At 39.1% G+C, this 19,371-nt stretch overlaps 1 protein-coding gene across 3 annotated transcripts in view; it reads left to right on the top strand.

Moving 5' to 3' along the window:
* Positions 1-19,371, top strand: part of Cad99C (cadherin 99C) — a 141,149-nt gene that overhangs the window by 57,506 nt on the left and 64,272 nt on the right. Inside the window, exon 1 of one of the 3 annotated variants that reach the window (XM_087354823.1) lies at positions 18,827-18,845. The exons of the other annotated variants lie outside the window; for them this stretch is intronic. The gene's annotated coding sequence lies outside the window, so the exon portion shown is untranslated. Of the gene's footprint in view, positions 1-18,826; positions 18,846-19,371 lie in introns of those variants that run through there. 3 annotated transcript variants of the gene reach the window in all.

Below are 19,371 nucleotides of genomic sequence, written 5' to 3'. Positions count from 1 at the left end.
AAGATAACGTAATAAATGTAAGTTATATATCACAGCATAATACAGAAATTCGTTATTACCGGTTCTTATTAGTAAAAGTATAAACCCTTAAGTACATTTAACTTAAGTATTATCCCTTAGTGGCCGCGCGGTCTGAGGCGTGGGCCTTGTGCCGCTTGGTCACTGGGACCGTGGGTTCGAATCCCACTCAAGCCATGGATGTTTGTCCGCGTTTTTCTGTGTTGTGCTGTCCTGTCCTGCGACGGGTCGATCCCTCGTCCAAGGAGTCCTACCGAATGTCTATAGATCAAAGCCAACGAAAGTTAGGACCCGCAGTGCTCAGGCACTTGAAAAACGGGTCGTTCCCGATATCCCAGTATCCCCAGTATTATCCCTTAATAGAAACAGAATTAACGAGACGTGTCTTTAAACTGAATCCATTAATTAGGCAATTAGTTATAACCAGATAACAATGTTGAAAGAACATATGGCGAATACATGTAGTCCTATTAATAAAACACTTGCAGCTGAAACATTACATCTAATCGAGGGCATCATCCCAAAAGGGCGTATTAACATATTTGCATAATCAGAGATTTTTCGGTCTAACAACACAAGATAGTGGGACGTATGTTTTGCCAGAAGGACGTGTATTGCTAATGCTGTTCTACACAAAGATACAGACAATTACATTTGGGCGTATAGACATGCTAATAATGCTCATTTGTCAAACCAAATAATCTTTTGAATTAAGTCTCCTGTAAATCTGCCATTTTGTTGATACGCCCTTTTGGCATGATGCCCTAGATATGTGTTGAAATTTAAAGTACCCTGCTTTATCCTGGCGTCAGCTGGTTACCAGACTCTGCGTCTCAATGCAGTGTACTCGTCTTACAGCTGGTGTACGCATTGTTACTGACATAAAGATTCCAGGATGCCATAGTAGTTTCAACTTACAAAGCGTATCCTGTGACACCGCGTAGTTGAATGTCTCTTACTGACATTTCTGGTAGCAATTAATGAATATCGTAAGTGATGACAATTATCACAGGCTGCAGGTAAGAATGTAACGTGAAATACAGTATCATCATGGTTGTTGGCCTTTTCAAAGTAAATGCTACCACGAATATTGTAACCAGTCGCGTTTGTCCTTATCCACAGCAAAACGTTTTTATACATTCTGCAGGCTGTACGTATGTGATCGGCCGTGTTTACCTGACAAACCAATCTCTGATTACTGAAACAAGGACAATCACCGAAATGTTGGATTTTTATACTCAAGATTTTATCACTTTTAGTGGCATAGTGATAACATATAAGATGTTGATATGTGTGGGGCATAAATCATGCCAGGGAGATATGGTAAATATAACAAAAATTTAGTCTATATACCTGAAAAGAATAGATCACTTGGAAGACATTAACATTAACAGGAGTATAATATTAAAATGAGTTTAAAGAACTAGGCTGTGAGGATTTTGGCTGGATTCATTTCACATAAGAAATTGTCTAGTGGCTGCCTTCTCTAAACACGATTCCATAAAAGCCGAATATTTTCTTGGCAAGCTAAGCCACTGTTAGCTTTTCAAGAAGCACATTTTTGAAACAGCAGTCAATGAAAGTTTCTAGGCTTGTATCCAGATTAAAGTTTTCAAGCAGTAAATATATAAGGGCGTATGTTTAATTGCAGATGGTCGGTGAGTGTCTGTAAAATATTAAAATTCGAAATCCGTTTTAAATTTCAGTCCACAAGGAAGAATAAATTTTGTTACAACTCATAAACGTTGGACTGAATGTGGACCTATGCTTGGAAATAATACCAAGGTGTGTTATTGTTCGTAAAAATTCGGGATATAACCAAAATTTCCAACCTGAATTTAATTCAAGATTCTGTCGAATAAAATACTGAATCTTTTCTGTATTTATGTTACTCGGTTATAGGAAAGTTTAGAAGGAACATACTGCCTCTATGTTCAGAACTGAATGAAGGTTATTTTCCACGTTGGCAGATTTACACAGTAGATATTTTAAGTGAACCACGAAGATGGAGGTAGTATGTAGTACGTTTAAGTGAAAACGTCGATACAAGCCACTAGACCGTTAATGATTGTCTGATAAATTGTAGCGCCATGTAGTCTCCCTGATAACTGAAGCAGCAAGTATCTCTGATGAAACGTCAGCAAATTTCTATCACTATCACAACTACACAGCTTTAGAACACTGAATACAGGCAACGTCTCCTCGGAGCGGATGCTGAAACTTCATGTAGGCTACAACAGCATTGGAGATGTAATGAAATGGTTTCAAACAGACGACCTTCGGCAGTTTTGCGAAACTGCCCCTCCAGAATGAAATTCTATAGATGCAAAATGCCTCGCAGAGTGTAACTGGAATAAATAGTCGACCTCCGACTTCAGTAGTATCTATTAACATACAACGTACGAGTACGAAAATCCTACTGTGAGACGGCTTAATGATCCTTACTATGACAGAACAAAGACTGCAATCCGCGTGAACTCTAAAACAATACTTTCAAAGCCTTTCTACTGTAGAAGTTCTTTTTATCTGTTCTCACCGTTCACTGTGAAAGTGCTTTCTCCTACTGCATTCCTGTTTGTTGTTATGAAAAATGGCTTTATCGTTTAAACTTATAAGAAAGCTCGTAAAAATGTCTGTTTTGCTAGCTAGTGTATAAAACAGCTCTTTTTGTACAACGTGTTGGCAGAAACAAAGCTGTTCTGCTTAACCCTTAGTATCCGACGCTTGTCTAAATAATAATAATTAAAAATTAAATTCTTCTCGGAAAAAAAATACAACCAGTCACCTTTACAAAGATTAAATGGTTAATGCTGTTTAGGTAAATATTCGAAACCCATATATGAATTTTATGAGCAAAATGCGAAGGTACTGAACGTTGAATATGTAATTAATATTCGGCCTTAAAAGTTTAACAATTCACTGTGCTGCCAGCTGCACCGTAGGAGGAGACATAAATTTGTAAGAAACTATGCAGTACTATTACTTGATGATTAATGGTGGATGCTAATAAGCGTAACGAAAATGTTTACAGCAAACGAATATATTATCACTTGTCTGAACACATGGCGCGCCGTTGTATGTTCTGAAGGGTAGTGGGGTTTTAGTGACCAATATGAAAACAATATTTTATCGATTTACGCACTAACACCATGGAGCAGAGTCTTTTTTGACAATCTGGCTGTTTCTCAGCTAGTCCAGAATTGTTTTGCCTTTTATGAAACTCAATTACTTATTACCCTCTTCATAAAAACTCGCTACTGATCTTTGTACTCATCCAATCCACATCCTCTCACCGTATTTCTCTAATATACAGGATTATTCATAATTCCCTGACACATTACAAAAAATCGCTAGTCTTCAGTGGTGCAATGGACGGTAATATAGAACATTCCGATAGAAAGAGAAACTCTCCAAGTTTATTTTACATACCTCATAAATTCTCAATGACCATGCGTTGCTTCGTTGGCCACCCCGATCACCTGACCTGACGCCATGTGATCTCTTCTTATGGGGGGGTACAGTCTTTGCCACGGGATCTGCCTGAGCTGAGAAGACGAATCATCGATGCCATCTCACAAATTGATCGTGACATACCGCAGCTGGTGTGGGCGGAAATGGATTATCGGCTTGACGTCTGCCGCGTCACAAAGGGCCGACACACAGAGCATTTATGAGGTATGTAAAATAAACTTGGAGAGTTTCTCTTTTTATCGGCACGTCCTATATTACCATCCATTGCACCATTGAAGTCTAGCAATTTGTTGTAATATGTCAGGAAATTATGAATAACCCTGTATATTTTAATATTGTCCTCCAAATTGTCTCTTTCCTTCAGTACCAACCACTACTTTGTACGCACTGTTTTTCCCCCACTATGTGTCCTCCCCGCCTTATTGTCGACAATCTGATCATCCAATAACCTAATAAAAATTGTTAACCCGTCACTGTACAGTTTTCTCCAGCCTCCTTTCACTTTCTCCGTCTGTGCCCAAAAATTCCCCTCAACACCCTATTCTCGAACGTCCCCAATTTGTATTCTTCCACATAGTGCGAAGCGAACCCAAGTTTTACATCCATAGAAACTAAAAGATAGGTTTGTACTTTTCTATATTTTAATTTTCATGTTTTGGAAGACAGGCGATTCTGAACTGAACAGTAGCAAGGACTTCTTAGATTCATTATGCTCTTAATTTATTCGTAATAGGCGTCTCAGGTTTCGAACACTTTTGTTTGTGTTTTCGTTTTTTGCCCGAAGCGTAAAACATTAGCATAATGTAAATATGTCGGTCTGTCAGCATATTTCAGAAAACACTGACACGATTTTGATTAAACTTGGTACTATGATTCTGCAGCGGTTAAATCGGTTCTGTGTGATCCCTACTTTTCGTTATGTTCAAGTCGAACTAATAAATTTTTGAACTACCTATCCCAAGAACATCGATGCACATTATAAATATGTTCCAGGTCTCGTTAAAGTATGAATATTTTATTTGAAATATTTTCTTAAGACGAAGAGTTAATGAAAGTTGAGTTACTTTTTGACGTAAATACGTCTATAAGGAAGGGTCATTCGGCAAAAAAGTGTAACGAAAAAGGGAAACGAAAAAGTGTAACAAGTGTACCTAGGGAACGTCGTGTTTACTCGGAATTGTTGTTACCTAGGAAACGTTACATTACATTTCATTACATTACATTACATTACAATACATTACATTTCATTACATTATCTTACCTTACCTTACATTACATTTCATTACAGTACATTTCATTACATTACATTACTTTACATTACATTACATTCAGCTACCACAGACCCATCTTAAGCGTAACTAATTCAAGTTAAATAAGCAATGTCTTAATCAAACTTCACTCAATTGTAAAGCATGTATAAAGGAAATATTTAGAATAAAGCCAATATATAAACTTCCTTTCCGTATAGACGTATTTACGTCAAATTCTCCGGAACCGTGGTTCCACTGTCAACTTTTTTTTTAATGCAATTGCGTATCTGCAGAGTGATTAGCTTTTGAATAACCGGTTTATCTTCAGTAAATGAACATCAAGACTGATTATATGCACAAAATCACGAAGAACTTATCTGAAAGGCATTTATACTTCTTTTTACTGAGTCGTCTGAGCATATAGGTTTGCACTGTTAACACTAGGAATGTGAATCTATATAAAATCCTGTTAGGCGTTGGAGATTTTGCATTAATAATGAGCATTTAATCGGTCCAGGTTCTTTAGATGGCTCAAGTACTTTAAAATAAGTTAGGCGTTTTATATTGCTTAATGTCTTTACTGTCCTGCTTAAATATAAATTGTACTTCAATCGAAATTTGTTCTGTTACGTTTCAGTGATGAGTGGCTTATAAACGAAACATTTATAAATATCTCACTCCTTTTCTGTTTATCGTTGCCAATTCCTCCCTCTGTAGGTATTTAGAACTTTACCAAAATTAAGGATACCAGACATGAGCAGGATTTGAGGTTTTCATGGCGGTGAGTCCGAAGATACATGTCTTCACGGTTGTAACGATGACCTCTGAAAGTTGCCAAATTTCTACTAGACTACACGGCGCTACAACCCAGAAGACAGCCATCTTCAGACGTCAGGAGTTTGGATATTTCTGGACACCATAATAGAATGAGGAAGCTGATAGTGATTAGGAAGACGTAGTAATGACGTAAGTTTCATGAAAACACTGATGGAAAATGCAGATAGGGCCCAGCTATACCAAGCCAAACGCTGCAGGAGGTCAACCATGGTTCAGTCCCGAAACCGGTCTGTCTTTTAGTAGACGGACACAAAGAACCTGTGGTGTGGAATATACCTGGTTTCCCAGAAATGTCTACGACATTGATTGATCAGACGATGTCTCGTTAAGACATTTAAAGCAAAAGGGATAGATTTTGTTCTCTCAGTTCCAACATCTCCCACATTTTCTGCAACGGATATTTGCTCCTCTTTTCCCCAGTATTTTTGAATAAATAAGCATAGGATAGTTTTATACAGTCAAGAAATTAAGCATTGTATCGATACATATTATGTATTTCGGACCGAGTTCTTTCCCCATTCAAGAAGTCTGATTTCAAACCTAAGTATTGCTGATTGTTCGTACGTCATTTTTGCATGTGTTTCCTATCACTTAAAGGCAATTACCCGGTGTCCTACGTGAGCGATTAAATGCGAGCGGTGCGATTTGCGTGGGTGAAGCGGAAATATCAAACTGGGTGTTTGTATGGCGCTGTCCTATGTTACAGCGAAGCGGTCAGCGGCCAAAGTCAGAGATCAAAATCCTTACAAAACAATCTCACACATCTGATTTAGCATAATTCTTTTGATAAGCACAAGTGTGGTTTGTATATACTTTACAGTATATGTGAATAATATGGTTATTAACCTTATGTGTAATAACCGAAAATACATTCAGTAATTATAAATAACCCCCTGTTATTATTTATAATTGCAATTTAATTAATATTACTGATAGCTCAGTCAGTATAGTGACTAGCTACGGGCTGGACGGCCGGGGTTCGATCCCCGACGGGGGCAGAGGATTTTTCCTCTAGCCTCTGCGTCCAGACCGGCTCTGGGGCCCACCCAGCCTCTACAATGGGTACCGGGGTCCTTTCCCGGGGGTAAAGCCGGCCGGGGCGTGATGCTGACCACTCACCCCCATCTAGTGCCGAGGTCAAGGAAGAGAGGAGCTATACCTCCACTCACCCCAAACGCCTACATGGCGTATAGTGGGACAAACTTTACTTACTTTACTTTACGTTAACATATACGTTTCCAGAATTCTGTGCCGCTGTGGTGTGTGTATGTATATAAATAAAACCACGAACAAAAATGCGTTACTTGTTGTATAGGCTACTAGATTTATAATTCGAACTGAAAACCATTTCTTCCTTCTAAATTTCACAGAGTTGAGAATGAATAGATTTTATTAGAGGAGAACAACGTGAATATTAACAACATTTTAATAAGGTTTGTACTTTTAAACAGAACTGCTAGAATCTTGCCATGTAGCAGGGAACTAGGTTACAACCTAAACCACTGACACTGCGGGCTAGTTTTATGTTTAAGAGGAAATGTATGTAACTGTTTTTAAGGTTCGTTTGGTAAATTGTTTGAGGCATTTCTCGAAGGTACTGCGATTATATAACGCTGTTGTAGTTTACTGGGAATCTGCGATGGTGATGTGTAATTTTCATTTAAGTTCATCTCTAATTTTTACGTAAAGTAATACAGCCAATAAGACGCAGTAACAAACTTTCACAGGAGTGTATCTTTTATTTTCCGGATAAGAAATGTTGGGATTTAGTGTTTGTTGAAAATTATACTTAACTCTTCTTGTAAGAATGAATCATTATTGAATAAAAACAAAATCATTACAGGCCGCAATATTAATTTTACATTTGCGTTTTTATTTATTTTTTTGGAGAACCTGTTATAAGTACACAGGCCTAATGTTTTCGTAAGAATGTATTCCATAATGGTGAGCCTGAAATCCGTATTTTATATGTCTATAAGGAGACAGAGTAAGTATAGAGCTATAAAATCCCGGTTTCCTAGAATTAAAATGATGTTAATGTATTTATTGTGATATTGAAACGTATACATATGCCTATAAAAGACAGCATTAACTTTTTTTACATTTTCATTTTCTGAATTATAAAAGTGGACGAATAATGATAAACGTTTATAATTCGCAGTCTTTCTAAGGACTGATTATGATAAATTAAATTACGTTACATTTCACTTACAGAATCATGAAAACTAATTCCGTTCCTCTGAACTTAACATCTCTGTCATTTGATGCTTAACATCTTTGCTTCGACTGCTTTTTAAGCAGTTCATGGGAAACACAAGCGTGAATAATTACAACATTATCCATGAAAACATTCTGTCATATTACTTTAAGACTTTCTAACGCACAAACCTTGTAGTTGAGCAGCGAGAGTGAAACAGACGTTAGAAACAAGGCATATGTCAGGACTCATCATGCACACCATAATGACGAGAAGACTGCTTTCAAGAATCCAGTTGTAGGCCGACTGCAGAGAATATTAGTAATCATCATGTGAGGTCGTAGACCTCATAACATAGGTTAGCTGATGATGATATGATTGGTCTTCCGATGTCAGAGTTGCAGTTGATAAGACGGTATGACATAAGTAACATATGTTTTATTTGTATCATCAACTTAAACATGGCGGACGTACGAACTTATGAGGCAGGAGGAAAGATGACGTAATTAAAAGAGGTACCTGAAATCCTAATTGCGTGCACTAAGAAACACGTTGCACTGTGAAGGACCTTAATTATATTTACGTCATTTATAGGAAATTTCAGAATTTTTATCTCTTGTTTGGGGATTATAAGTGGTTCAGTCGCCTCTTTAATAAAATAAATGCGAGAAACTTCATGGACAAAGTAGAGCTACCTATATATATATATATATATATATATATATATACATATGAGATTAAGCATAGTTGATTAATGTAGTAAGACATCTTAAGGTACAATTTGGCTGCACGCGACAGAGACGCGACCGAGGCAGGCGACATAGTTACGAGACCGAGACTGGTCGCTTCCTGTCTGCTCTCTGTACAATCGTATGAAGTACAATTACGAGCGCGAGACAAAGCACAGGAGACCGCTCTCGGACCAGTAGTGTCTCGCGACGGGCTCAGGCAGCACGTGTGTTGTTGAGTAAAATAATGGCAGAAATTAAATTTACCGGTGACCAAGATGAGCAATTGGTAGAATTAGTAGCAGAAAACCGACCACTGACCACTGACCACCGACAGAAAGATCCTTCTTCACATCTGGTTTTGAATATTGAACTCATAGGTTTTCTTTGTTTCTTTCGGAACAAATAACACAGCAACACATCATCATCTTCTTCTTCTTCGAGTAACGTTTTTAGAAGCATTTTTGTACTCATTTTTCACAGAATATGTGCACGTATGTCTCAACAAAACAAAGAAAACAAACACTTTGCCGCATGTCTCGGTCGTCACCTCAAAAGTGTGTTGCGACAAGCTGCGATGTGTCCGTCTCCCGTCTCTGTCGCCTGCCTCGGTCGCTTGTCTCTGTCGCGTGCAGCCAAATTGTACCTTTACTGAATGCGGTAAGCCGACTTTATTGACTTTTGTACACTAGTGGAACACTGACACGCTGATGTGCTATGTTAACAGTAGGCTATTAGGCTATTTCCGTCTGAACGTTCGTACATTATCTCCGATTTTGTAAAAAATAATCGTCTTTAAATGTCAGCGATAAAGGCGAAAATAAAACTTTGTAATAAACATTATACAATATGTATTCCATGGGAATGCTCAACAAGAAGAAATTAAAGTAGGCCTAGCCGCTTATAAAAGGTAAATTTGTTTTTTGTCTTGCGTTGTACTCCGAAGCATAAATCAGCGATACGCTAGGAAAGGCCAATCCCCCTTTACCATCGCCTGTCTCACCGTACACACGTACTGCAAAATAAAACAAAATAGAACGGCTCTAACGGAATTCCTTCTGATTCCAGTACAACCGGCGATAAACATCGAAACATCCGGGTGCTGCCTACTCTGTTGTTGGAATGTGCACACGCACGCACTTACTCATTATTTCACTGTTATTTCCGTAAAAGAAATCTATATTTTTGTGCAAAATGCGACATTGTTCAGCGACTATAAAATTAAATCAAAATTGACCACGTCTTCATGGTGTTATTACGTATATAAATCTGTTCTAAACTTCACATGCGTCTTAAATTTAGCTTGTCAGTTCTTCATCCTCCGGGTTTATTTTTCAGAACCGGTATCTGTTTAATAATAATTTCCTCCAAATTCCCATTGTTGATTTTGTTACAAATAAAACCGACGTTTTGATTTTGTTGACGTGTTTAGTTTCACAGAGATACCTAGAATCTTTACCCTGGGTTCCAATATTGAATGCGATATGGACATTCATAAACACGTCTTTCATTTATAACTTCATGTAATTCTTAATGCCATAATTAGTTTTACGAGATAAAAAATTTTAAAATGAAAAGCAACACCACTAAATATATAAAATATTTTCATGTTTGCTATTGTTACCTTCAGAACGTTGGACTAAGATGGTTATATTAGAAGAATTTAGTTCTGTAAGTCAGAAATTTGAATGTAATATTAATTTATAAAAATATATAATTACAGAAAAATATTGTAATTTATTTATAACAGAAAAGTGTCATTTAATGCGTAGTTTTAAATTAAGGTACTCACTGATTGTGCTTTTGAAACTTAATATTTATTATAAAGAATAATTTTAAAATGGACAACATTTTGCTCCTTAGTTTTTGTAATATAATGGGTATATTTTATCTTCGAGTCGATTTAAGTCTGAAATAACAGCTAAGATTATAATTCGCTTCAGACTTCAGAGGCAGTCAAGATTTAAACATGAAAAATTACACTGACGACCAAGAGGAATATGCATTCATTTTTTTCTTTTACTGTTTTTGCTGGCAGCCATAGTTGATTCACATTGATGTGAAAGAATCTGGTATTCGTGTTCCGGTTTGGTACAGAAAGTAGTCGGGTCAGTGTTTGTAGGTCAAACAGAATGAGCTCTGCAGAAAACGAGGAAGGCGCACGACTTCATGCGAAGTCTTTAGCATATCTATTTCCAACGGTCCGTGATTGACACCTTTATAATCAGTGGGAGCTTCTGACAGCGTCTTTAAATAAATAAATAACATTTTGATAAACATAAGTATCACATAGTCGTACGAGGTGCGATCGGAAAGTTTCAAGACTGTGTCAATAGAGGGCGAACCGGATGTAGTACGAGCTTCTGCCGCTAGGGGGTGCGGCCTACATTCATAGTGAATCAGTGTGCCAGCCGGCATCATCGAATTAGCATTTGTTTCTTAGTTACGGGCGTTTTGGTAGTGCATTACACCGACCCTCCTGCGATTTCGGAATGTCGGATTTTCATGAACAAAGAGTGTGCATCAAATTTTGCCAAAGACTCGCCAAAACGGCTACGGAAACCTATGAAATGCTAAACCAAGCATTTGGGGAGTCCGCAAACTTTTGTGTGGCATTCACGTTTTAAAAATGGCCGAACCTCTGTCGATGATGACGAGCGTTCTGGACGACCATCTTCGAGCACAACGCCCGAAAATGTTACGAAGATTCGGCAGGCCATTCACGAAGATCGACGTCGTACCATCAACGACTTGTGCGACATTGTTGGGATAGGCTATGGGACCTGTCAGCTGATTCTAAAGGAAGAACTCCACATGCGACGCATCCTGTCTGAGGACCAGAAGCAGAATCGACTTCTCGTTTGTCAGGAGCAAAAAGATCTTGCAAGAACCGACCCCAACTTCCTTTCTAAGCTCCGTGTGACTTCTTCCTCTTCCCAAAGATGAAAATTCAGCTAAAGGGAAGGAGATTTGAGACGATAGAAGAGATTCAGGCAGAATCGCAGATGGTGCTTGACAGGCTGACAAAGAAAGATTTCCAGGGATGCTTCCAGGCTTGGCAGCGGCGCTGGGATCGTTGTGTTCACTCCCAGGGGAACTACTTCGAGGGTGATGGATGAATTTAATACCTGAGATGAGTGTACGGGTTTTTATACGCGCAGTCTTGAAACTTTCCGATCGCACCTCGTATTCCTTGCAAGTCTCAAGATTACAGTCGTGGACTATAGAAGTGTTTCCACACAAGACATCCGCCGTCGGACAATACTCAGAGGTGAGACGCTACGTTGTATTGAAGAAACAGAACAACTGACTGTCAGTCTTGGCCTTACCCCGACAGATTTCTTTCTGTTGAGGACTTTTCAGAGAAAGGATTTATTCGAATAACGTATGTTACTTGATGTAACTGGAACATTATATTGAAGAGACTGTTCTCGACACAACACTTACCCAGAAACACTTCGAAAAGTCGAACGATTTGCACCAAGACGGGTCAAAGCTGGCCTTCAAGAAGGTGTACATTTTTAACACCTGCTGTAAAGCTGTTCTGTTCTTCCTAACAAATAAAAAAAATAGAACTAAAAAGCAACTCGTTTGTCTCGTTATGTTGATGTCACCAAAGCTTACTGATACTGTTGTGGTTTGGATTGCGCCAACAGTGACCGTGAACTCTTTAAGAGGTCACGAAATGACAAGAAAATTCTACTCGAACTTACGCTCACTTCAGAGACCACAGAGTTCCCCTTAAGAAAATGGTAGTCACTCAGTTATTCGTAAAAATACCTGCTATTCTTCGCTGTCTTAAGCAAAATGAGCCCAGTCCCATACCACCCAAGCAGATTACTCTTCAATCAATTTCCCATCTACTCCAATGTTTTCCTAGTATTCATTTTCCTTTAGGTTCTCTGACAAAAATTGTGTACGCACTTTTTATTTCTAATATTCCCTGTGTGTTCCCATTCTTCATGTTATCAACATAATAATATTTTGCGAAAAGTAGTCTAAATATTATGAAGCCCCTCATAAAAAATTATTCAGCCTGCGTTTGGTTCCCTCTTAGGTTTAAATATTTGCATCAGAATATGTTCTTTATTTCATTTGAGGTGCCATATTATGCATCCACACAAATCAGCAGGAAAAATTGTAGTTTTGTAATGTTTTACTTATTACATTATTAGACATGAGACTGTAAGGCAAAATATTACGAACTGAATTTCAGCAGTCATTCCTCGAATTTTATCTGTTTGCAGTTCCATCATCTGTTCAGAATGTTATTATACATGATTCGTAACAGATCTGAAATTTAAGTGTAGACGATCATAGACAAATAGCATTGTAAATTCATGCTCTCGCGGATATAAACACTACATAAATACGAGTTTATACCCAAAGAAGACTTAAAACATACATCGCTTCTTCTCAATGTAGATGACTAAGCTTTCTCTAAAGTACAATCCAAAAATTAATACAACTTCTTCATTAATTTTAATGTACTTATGGGTCCTGTTTGCCTTGGACTTGGACAAGAATAGTCAAACACATGTTTATATTACGAGGTGCGATCGGAAAGTTTCAAGACTGCGCCTATAAAAACCCGTACACTTATCTCAGGTATTGAATTCATCCATCACCCTCGAAGTAGTTCCCCTGGGAGTGAACACAACGATCCCAGCGCCGCTGCCAAGCCTGGAAGCATCCCTGGAAATCTTTCTTTGTCAGCCTGTCAAGCACCATCTTCGATTCTGCCTGAATCTCTTCTATCGTCTCAAATCTCCTTCCCTTTAGCTGAATTTTCATCTTTGGGAAGAGGAAGAAGTCACACTGAGCTAAATCCGGCGAATAAGGAGGATGCTGTAATGCTGTACCCTATCCCAGTACGTCTGCTTCAAATACTTCATCTGTCATTGCTCCTGATTACGTAGTACATCCACCTTCCCTGTTCATACTTCAACTCGCTTGTCGTCATTTCTACTTCCTGCGTAATTTTGACGTCAATCATTAGTTTTTATCTATCCAAACTTACCTTCTTTACTCTCATCTTCATCTCAGTACCTTTAGTACGTGCTTCCTTCAACAGCGTCTACATATTTTTGTCTGACAAGTTGGAACCCTTGTAATCACAGGTTACACTTCATCTAAATTTTCAGGTGGTTCATGCTTGGCTGTTTGAAGCTAGAAACATCTGAAATAGCGTAAACATCTATACGAAAAATACAACCATAGAACGGATCGTTACAATTTTTTTTATCCGCTATACAATTTTTACAGAAAACTCGTTGCAGCACGAGGCCAGTTAATTTCAGGAACTTAATTATGGTCATGGTAAATACTTTGGAATAACCTGAGAGAAACTTACCGTTGGTCGTTAAACCCGAATATTTTTAGCAGTAGTCTAAGAGATAATAATAAGAACTATTGGAAAGTAGGAACACGTAGCTTTCTTGTGGTAATGGGCTGATCAGAAGATACGTAGTTACAAGCACCTACCTTTATACGGAGTGTTAAAGGTGGCCTTAGGCTGTTGTACTAGTTTCTCTCAAATTCCATCTTATTGTTACACAGTGATCATCCTTTCACTTGTGTTAATAATGATACATTCTGACACAGTTGTAAGTAGAGATAAATTGAATTAGGTGGAGGACTGAAATGTGTTATTAACAGCTCTAATGTTGATTTATTTCCATATTTATAGATAATGTTGAAATGCTTAGTCGAAGCATGACAAGTGTGTAAACTTGTTTCTTTTAGGTAGTAAGTAGGGATGATCTAAAAAGTTTTTGACAGAATAATAAATTCTTGAATGGTTTCTAAGGAAAAATTGTTTTTTCTATGGTGATGAAACCTATCCTTCTTTATCTGATAACATCTTCAGATAAAGGAGTATGAAATCAGCGGAGAATGTAATGGACATTGGGGAAATGAGAAATGCATGCAACATTGTACGAGGCTCGTCCACAAAATAAGTTTCCCTGGGGCCGTTTACAGAAACAAAACACAATTTCATGGAAATATTTATTGCAACAGATACAGCAAGTGTCCAGCTGTTTTTCAACATATTCGCCACCGGAATTGAGACATTTGTCATACCGTGGGACCAACTTTTGAACACCTGTGTCGTAGAAGTCTGCCGCCTGGGATTGGAACCACTGTGTGACAACCATCTCCGCCTCTCTGTCATTCTCAAAACGCTGACGCTGACCGGACAGCAATTTCTTGAGGTGTAGGAAAAGATGGAAATCACTGGGAGCGAGGTCCGGGCTGTAGGGTGAATGATTAAACACCTCCCAGCTGAACTCCTGCAGGAGACTTGCTGTCCGTCGAGCCGTGTGCGGCCTAGCGTTATCACTGACCGCACTTCACAGTCGGCGGGAGCTGGAATAAGAACCTCCATCTTCAACAGCTGCAACGATGCTACTGTGAGAACGCGGGAAGTGCCGTTAGTGCAAGCGCCATGCTACGTCATTGCTCTATCACGTACGCACAGTCGCTTCGCGCAATATAAGGTTTGCTAGCTGTGGGACGAGTGGGAAACTTACTTTGTGGACGCGCCTCGTAGTTGTAAAATCTGAAGAGACTACTTGGAAGACCTAAGTGTAGATGGTTATTAAATAAACTGTGGGGGGTGGACTGGGTTCCTCAGGCTCTGAATTTGAACCAATTAAGGACTCTTCGTAGTACTGTAAGGACGCTGTTTTATTGGGGTTAGTCATTTCTTTGTTTTGATCTCTATCAGTCGTTTATTTTTAAGTCTTAAAAATCGATATTTTTCGAAGGACGGATTTTCCTTCGTCCTCAGGATACAGATAAGAATAGCTCGGTCTACCAGACCCAACGGAATAGGTGTATACTTTTTTACCTGAAGACGAAGGAAAATTCGTCCTTTGAAATGCATTGATTTTTAAGTTTTTAAGATTCTAAGACTTTTAAAAAAAATCAGAAGATGAATAGTCTTAAGCAAAGAAAGTGTTAAGTTTGGTATAATCTGTATGAAAGAAAGAAATAAGTGCCATAATTAGTCAAGGTAAATATGTGATATGGTGATATCCACATGTATCCAAGACAAAAGTACGAATTGGAAAAGCTATGATGAAACTGATGAACGTTGTGGGTGTGAGATGATCCTATAAAAGAGAAGAGAGTAATAAATTGTTTACAGTGGATGTGAATTATTTGAGAAATGCAAACTTGTTGAGAATTGGGCAGGATGCGAAATAATTATATAAGAAAATTGGTTACTGAGGAAACAATAACAGACAATTTAAGATTTGAGGTTTTCACAGCGGTGAGTATGACGATTTCTGTCTTCTGGGTTGTTGCGCCGTGTAGTCTGGTCGATATTAACCAACGTTTCGGAGGTCATACTGCCTCCGTCATCAGGGCGATGAGTATGAAGATTTCTGTCTTCTGGGTTGTTGCGCTGTGTAGTCTGGTCGATGTTTACCAACGTTTCAGAGGTCATACTGCCTCCGTCATCAGGGCGATTCTTAGTATGAAGATTTCTATCTTCTGGGTTATTGCGCTGTGTAGTCTGGTCGATGTTAACCAACGTTTCAGAGGTCATACTGCCTCCGTCATCAGGGCGATGAAGATTTCTGTCTTCTGGGTTGTTGCGCTGTGTAGTCTGGTCGATGTTTACCAACGTTTCAGAGGTCATACTGCCTCCGTCATCAGGGCGATTCTTAGTATGAAGATTTCTATCTTCTGGGTTATTGCGCTGTGTAGTCTGGTCGATGTTAACCAACGTTTCAGAGGTCATGATGCCTCCATCATCAGGGCGACTCTTAGTATGAAGATTTCTGTCTTCTGGGTTGTTACGCTGTGTAGTCTGGTCGATGTTAACCAACGTTTCGGAGGTCATACTGCCTCTATCATCAGGGCGATGAAGATTTCTGGGTTATTGCGCTGTGTAGTCTGGTCGATGTTTACCAACGTTTCGGAGGTCATACTGCCTCCATCATCAGGGCGATTCTTAGTATGAAGATTTCTATCTTCTGGGTTATTGCGCTGTGTAGTCTGGTCGATGTTAACCAACGTTTCAGAGGTCATGATGCCTCCATCATCAGGGCGATTCTTAGTATGAAGATTTCTGTCTTCTGGGTTGTTACGCTGTGTAGTCTGGTCGATGTTAACCAACGTTTCGGAGGTCATACTGCCTCCATCATCAGGGCGATGAAGATTTCTGTCTTCTGGGTTATTGCGCTGTGTAGTCTGGTCGATGTTTACCAACGTTTCGGAGGTCATACTGCCTCCATCATCAGGGCGATTCTTAGTATGAAGATTTCTATCTTCTGGGTTATTGCGCTGTGTAGTCTGGTCGATGTTAACCAACGTTTCAGAGGTCATACTGCCTCCGTCATCAGGGCGATGAAGATTTCTGTCTTCTGGGTTGTTGCGCTGTGTAGTCTGGTCGATGTTTACCAACGTTTCAGAGGTCATACTGCCTCCGTCATCAGGGCGATTCTTAGTATGAAGATTTCTATCTTCTGGGTTATTGCGCTGTGTAGTCTGGTCGATGTTAACCAACGTTTCAGAGGTCATGATGCCTCCATCATCAGGGCGATTCTTAGTATGAAGATTTCTGTCTTCTGGGTTGTTACGCTGTGTAGTCTGGTCGATGTTAACCAACGTTTCGGAGGTCATACTGCCTCCGTCATCAGGGCGATGAAGATTTCTGTCTTCTGGGTTGTTGCGCTGTGTAGTCTGGTCGATGTTTACCAACGTTTCAGAGGTCATACTGCCTCCGTCATCAGGGCGATTCTTAGTATGAAGATTTCTATCTTCTGGGTTGTTACGCTGTGTAGTCTGGTCGATGTTAACCAACGTTTCGGAGGTCATACTGCCTCCATCATCAGGGCGATGAAGATTTCTGTCTTCTGGGTTATTGCGCTGTGTAGTCTGGTCGATGTTTACCAACGTTTCGGAGGTCATACTGCCTCCATCATCAGGGCGATTCTTAGTATGAAGTTTCTGTCTTCTGGGTTGTTACGCTGTGTAGTCTGGTCGATGTTGACCAACGTTTCGGAGGTCATACTGCCTCCGTCATCAGGGCGATTCTTTCTAAGTTATCTACGCTATGAAGATTTCTGTCTTCTGGGTTGTTGCGCTGTGTAGTCTGGTCGATGCTAACCAACGTTTCAGAGGTCATACTGCCTTCATCATCAGGGTCTTTAAACTTCGGTCAAATTCTACGCGACTGCACGGCATAATGTCTCTGAAGGCGCAATCAAATCCACAAAGCATGTGATGAAGTACAACAGGAAGAACAAAAAGCATTTGTTATCAAACCCGAGTGTGATGCTCTCTTGCTCCACATATCTGCTTCCTCTGTCTGTATAAAGCTGCATCGCTCCACACCGATTCCCATGGGCGCACCTTTATCGCCCCTGGTCGAAACATCACCGGTCGGCTCTTTTATAACGATAGGTACATTCTGCAGTGTTGCCAGTCTGGCTACCCTTATAAATAAATGTGGACAGACGCACATTTACAACATTCACATGCTTTATTCACTCATAAATATAATTCCATATATATGCATAATAATATAAGGAATTTCGTCTCGTCCAAGGATTCCTACCGAATGTCTATAGATCAAAGCTAACGAAAATTTGGGACCCGCAGTGCTCAGGCACTTGAAGAACGGGTCGTTCCCAGTATCCAGTAGTATAAGGAATTTCGTAGATTAATTTTAGTCTTACTTTTTATTATGCCAACTATTATTTAATTCGTCCGTTAATATTTTGTGACTCATTTAAAATAATACCAATTAAGAAACGTTGTTAGGTTACAACAAATAATTTAAATTTGTTGTTGAAAAGTTGAGGGCCGGTCGCAGTGGCCACGCATTCTGAGGCATGGACCTCGTGCGCTAGGACACTGGGACCGTGGGTTCGAGTCTAACTCAAGGCATGGATGTTTTTCCGCGTCTTTCTGTGTTTGTATAGGTAGAGGCCTTGCGATGGGCTGATCACTCATCCAAGGAGTTCTACCAATGTCCAACAAATAGAACAAATTAATCTTTTATTACTATTTACTATAAAAATTTGTGATTCCTCGTTGTCATCAATAAATTACGCCATCAACAATGTCAACTTATGTTTGTTTATACTCGGCATTGTTGTGGAACACAACAATGCCGAGTACAACACAACAATGCCTAGAAAACAAATAATGATTCACAACAAAATCTATCAATCCAGTCTCATTATCTCTGCATCAGAAGCAGCACGTCGCATTCTTGAATATTGACTGACAGTTGGCCTAAAACATCAGGAAAGTGAAAGAAGACGTTATCAACTATTTCAATTATCAACTATTTCAATTATCAACTCTAACAACTTCAACAAGGTAAACTGATACTCATTCGATATATTACGATTAAGAAAGTATTATGAAAACTGACATTTGATCGATATTAAGACGAAGATTTGCTAGGGTGAGGCTGGACGTAAAAAGTTGACTGAACAAAAACTGTTGGCAACTAAACAGCGACGTAAAGAACTACAACATCAGACCTATTTCAGAAAAAAAAAGCGAAAGAAGACTTACATTTATAAACGAAACCATATTAACGACACACGTAGAAACACAGACGAAGATTTGCAAGGGTGGGATTGGACATAGAAAGTTGACTGACCAAGAAGAGTTGGCCTCTGAACAGCGACGTAAAAACTTAAACAACAGACCTATTTAACAAATAAAGAAAAGCGAAAGGAGATTTACATTGATAAACGCAGAAAAACTTATTCAACAAGAGCAGAAGGAAACAAACGAAGACTTACAAGGGTGCGTTTGGAAGTAGATAGTTGACTAACCAAGAACAGTTGGCCTCTGAACATCGACGTAAAGAACTAAAACATCAGACATATTTAAC

The sequence above is a fragment of the Zootermopsis nevadensis genome, unplaced genomic scaffold (assembly GCF_977971745.1).
Source record: "Zootermopsis nevadensis isolate Lab colony 2312 unplaced genomic scaffold, Znev_1.0 Znev_ptg000024l, whole genome shotgun sequence".
Classification (NCBI taxonomy): Eukaryota; Metazoa; Arthropoda; class Insecta; order Blattodea; family Termopsidae; genus Zootermopsis; species Zootermopsis nevadensis.
The sequence above is the reverse complement of the archived record's forward strand: the minus strand, read 5'-3'. Positions and strand labels throughout refer to the sequence as shown.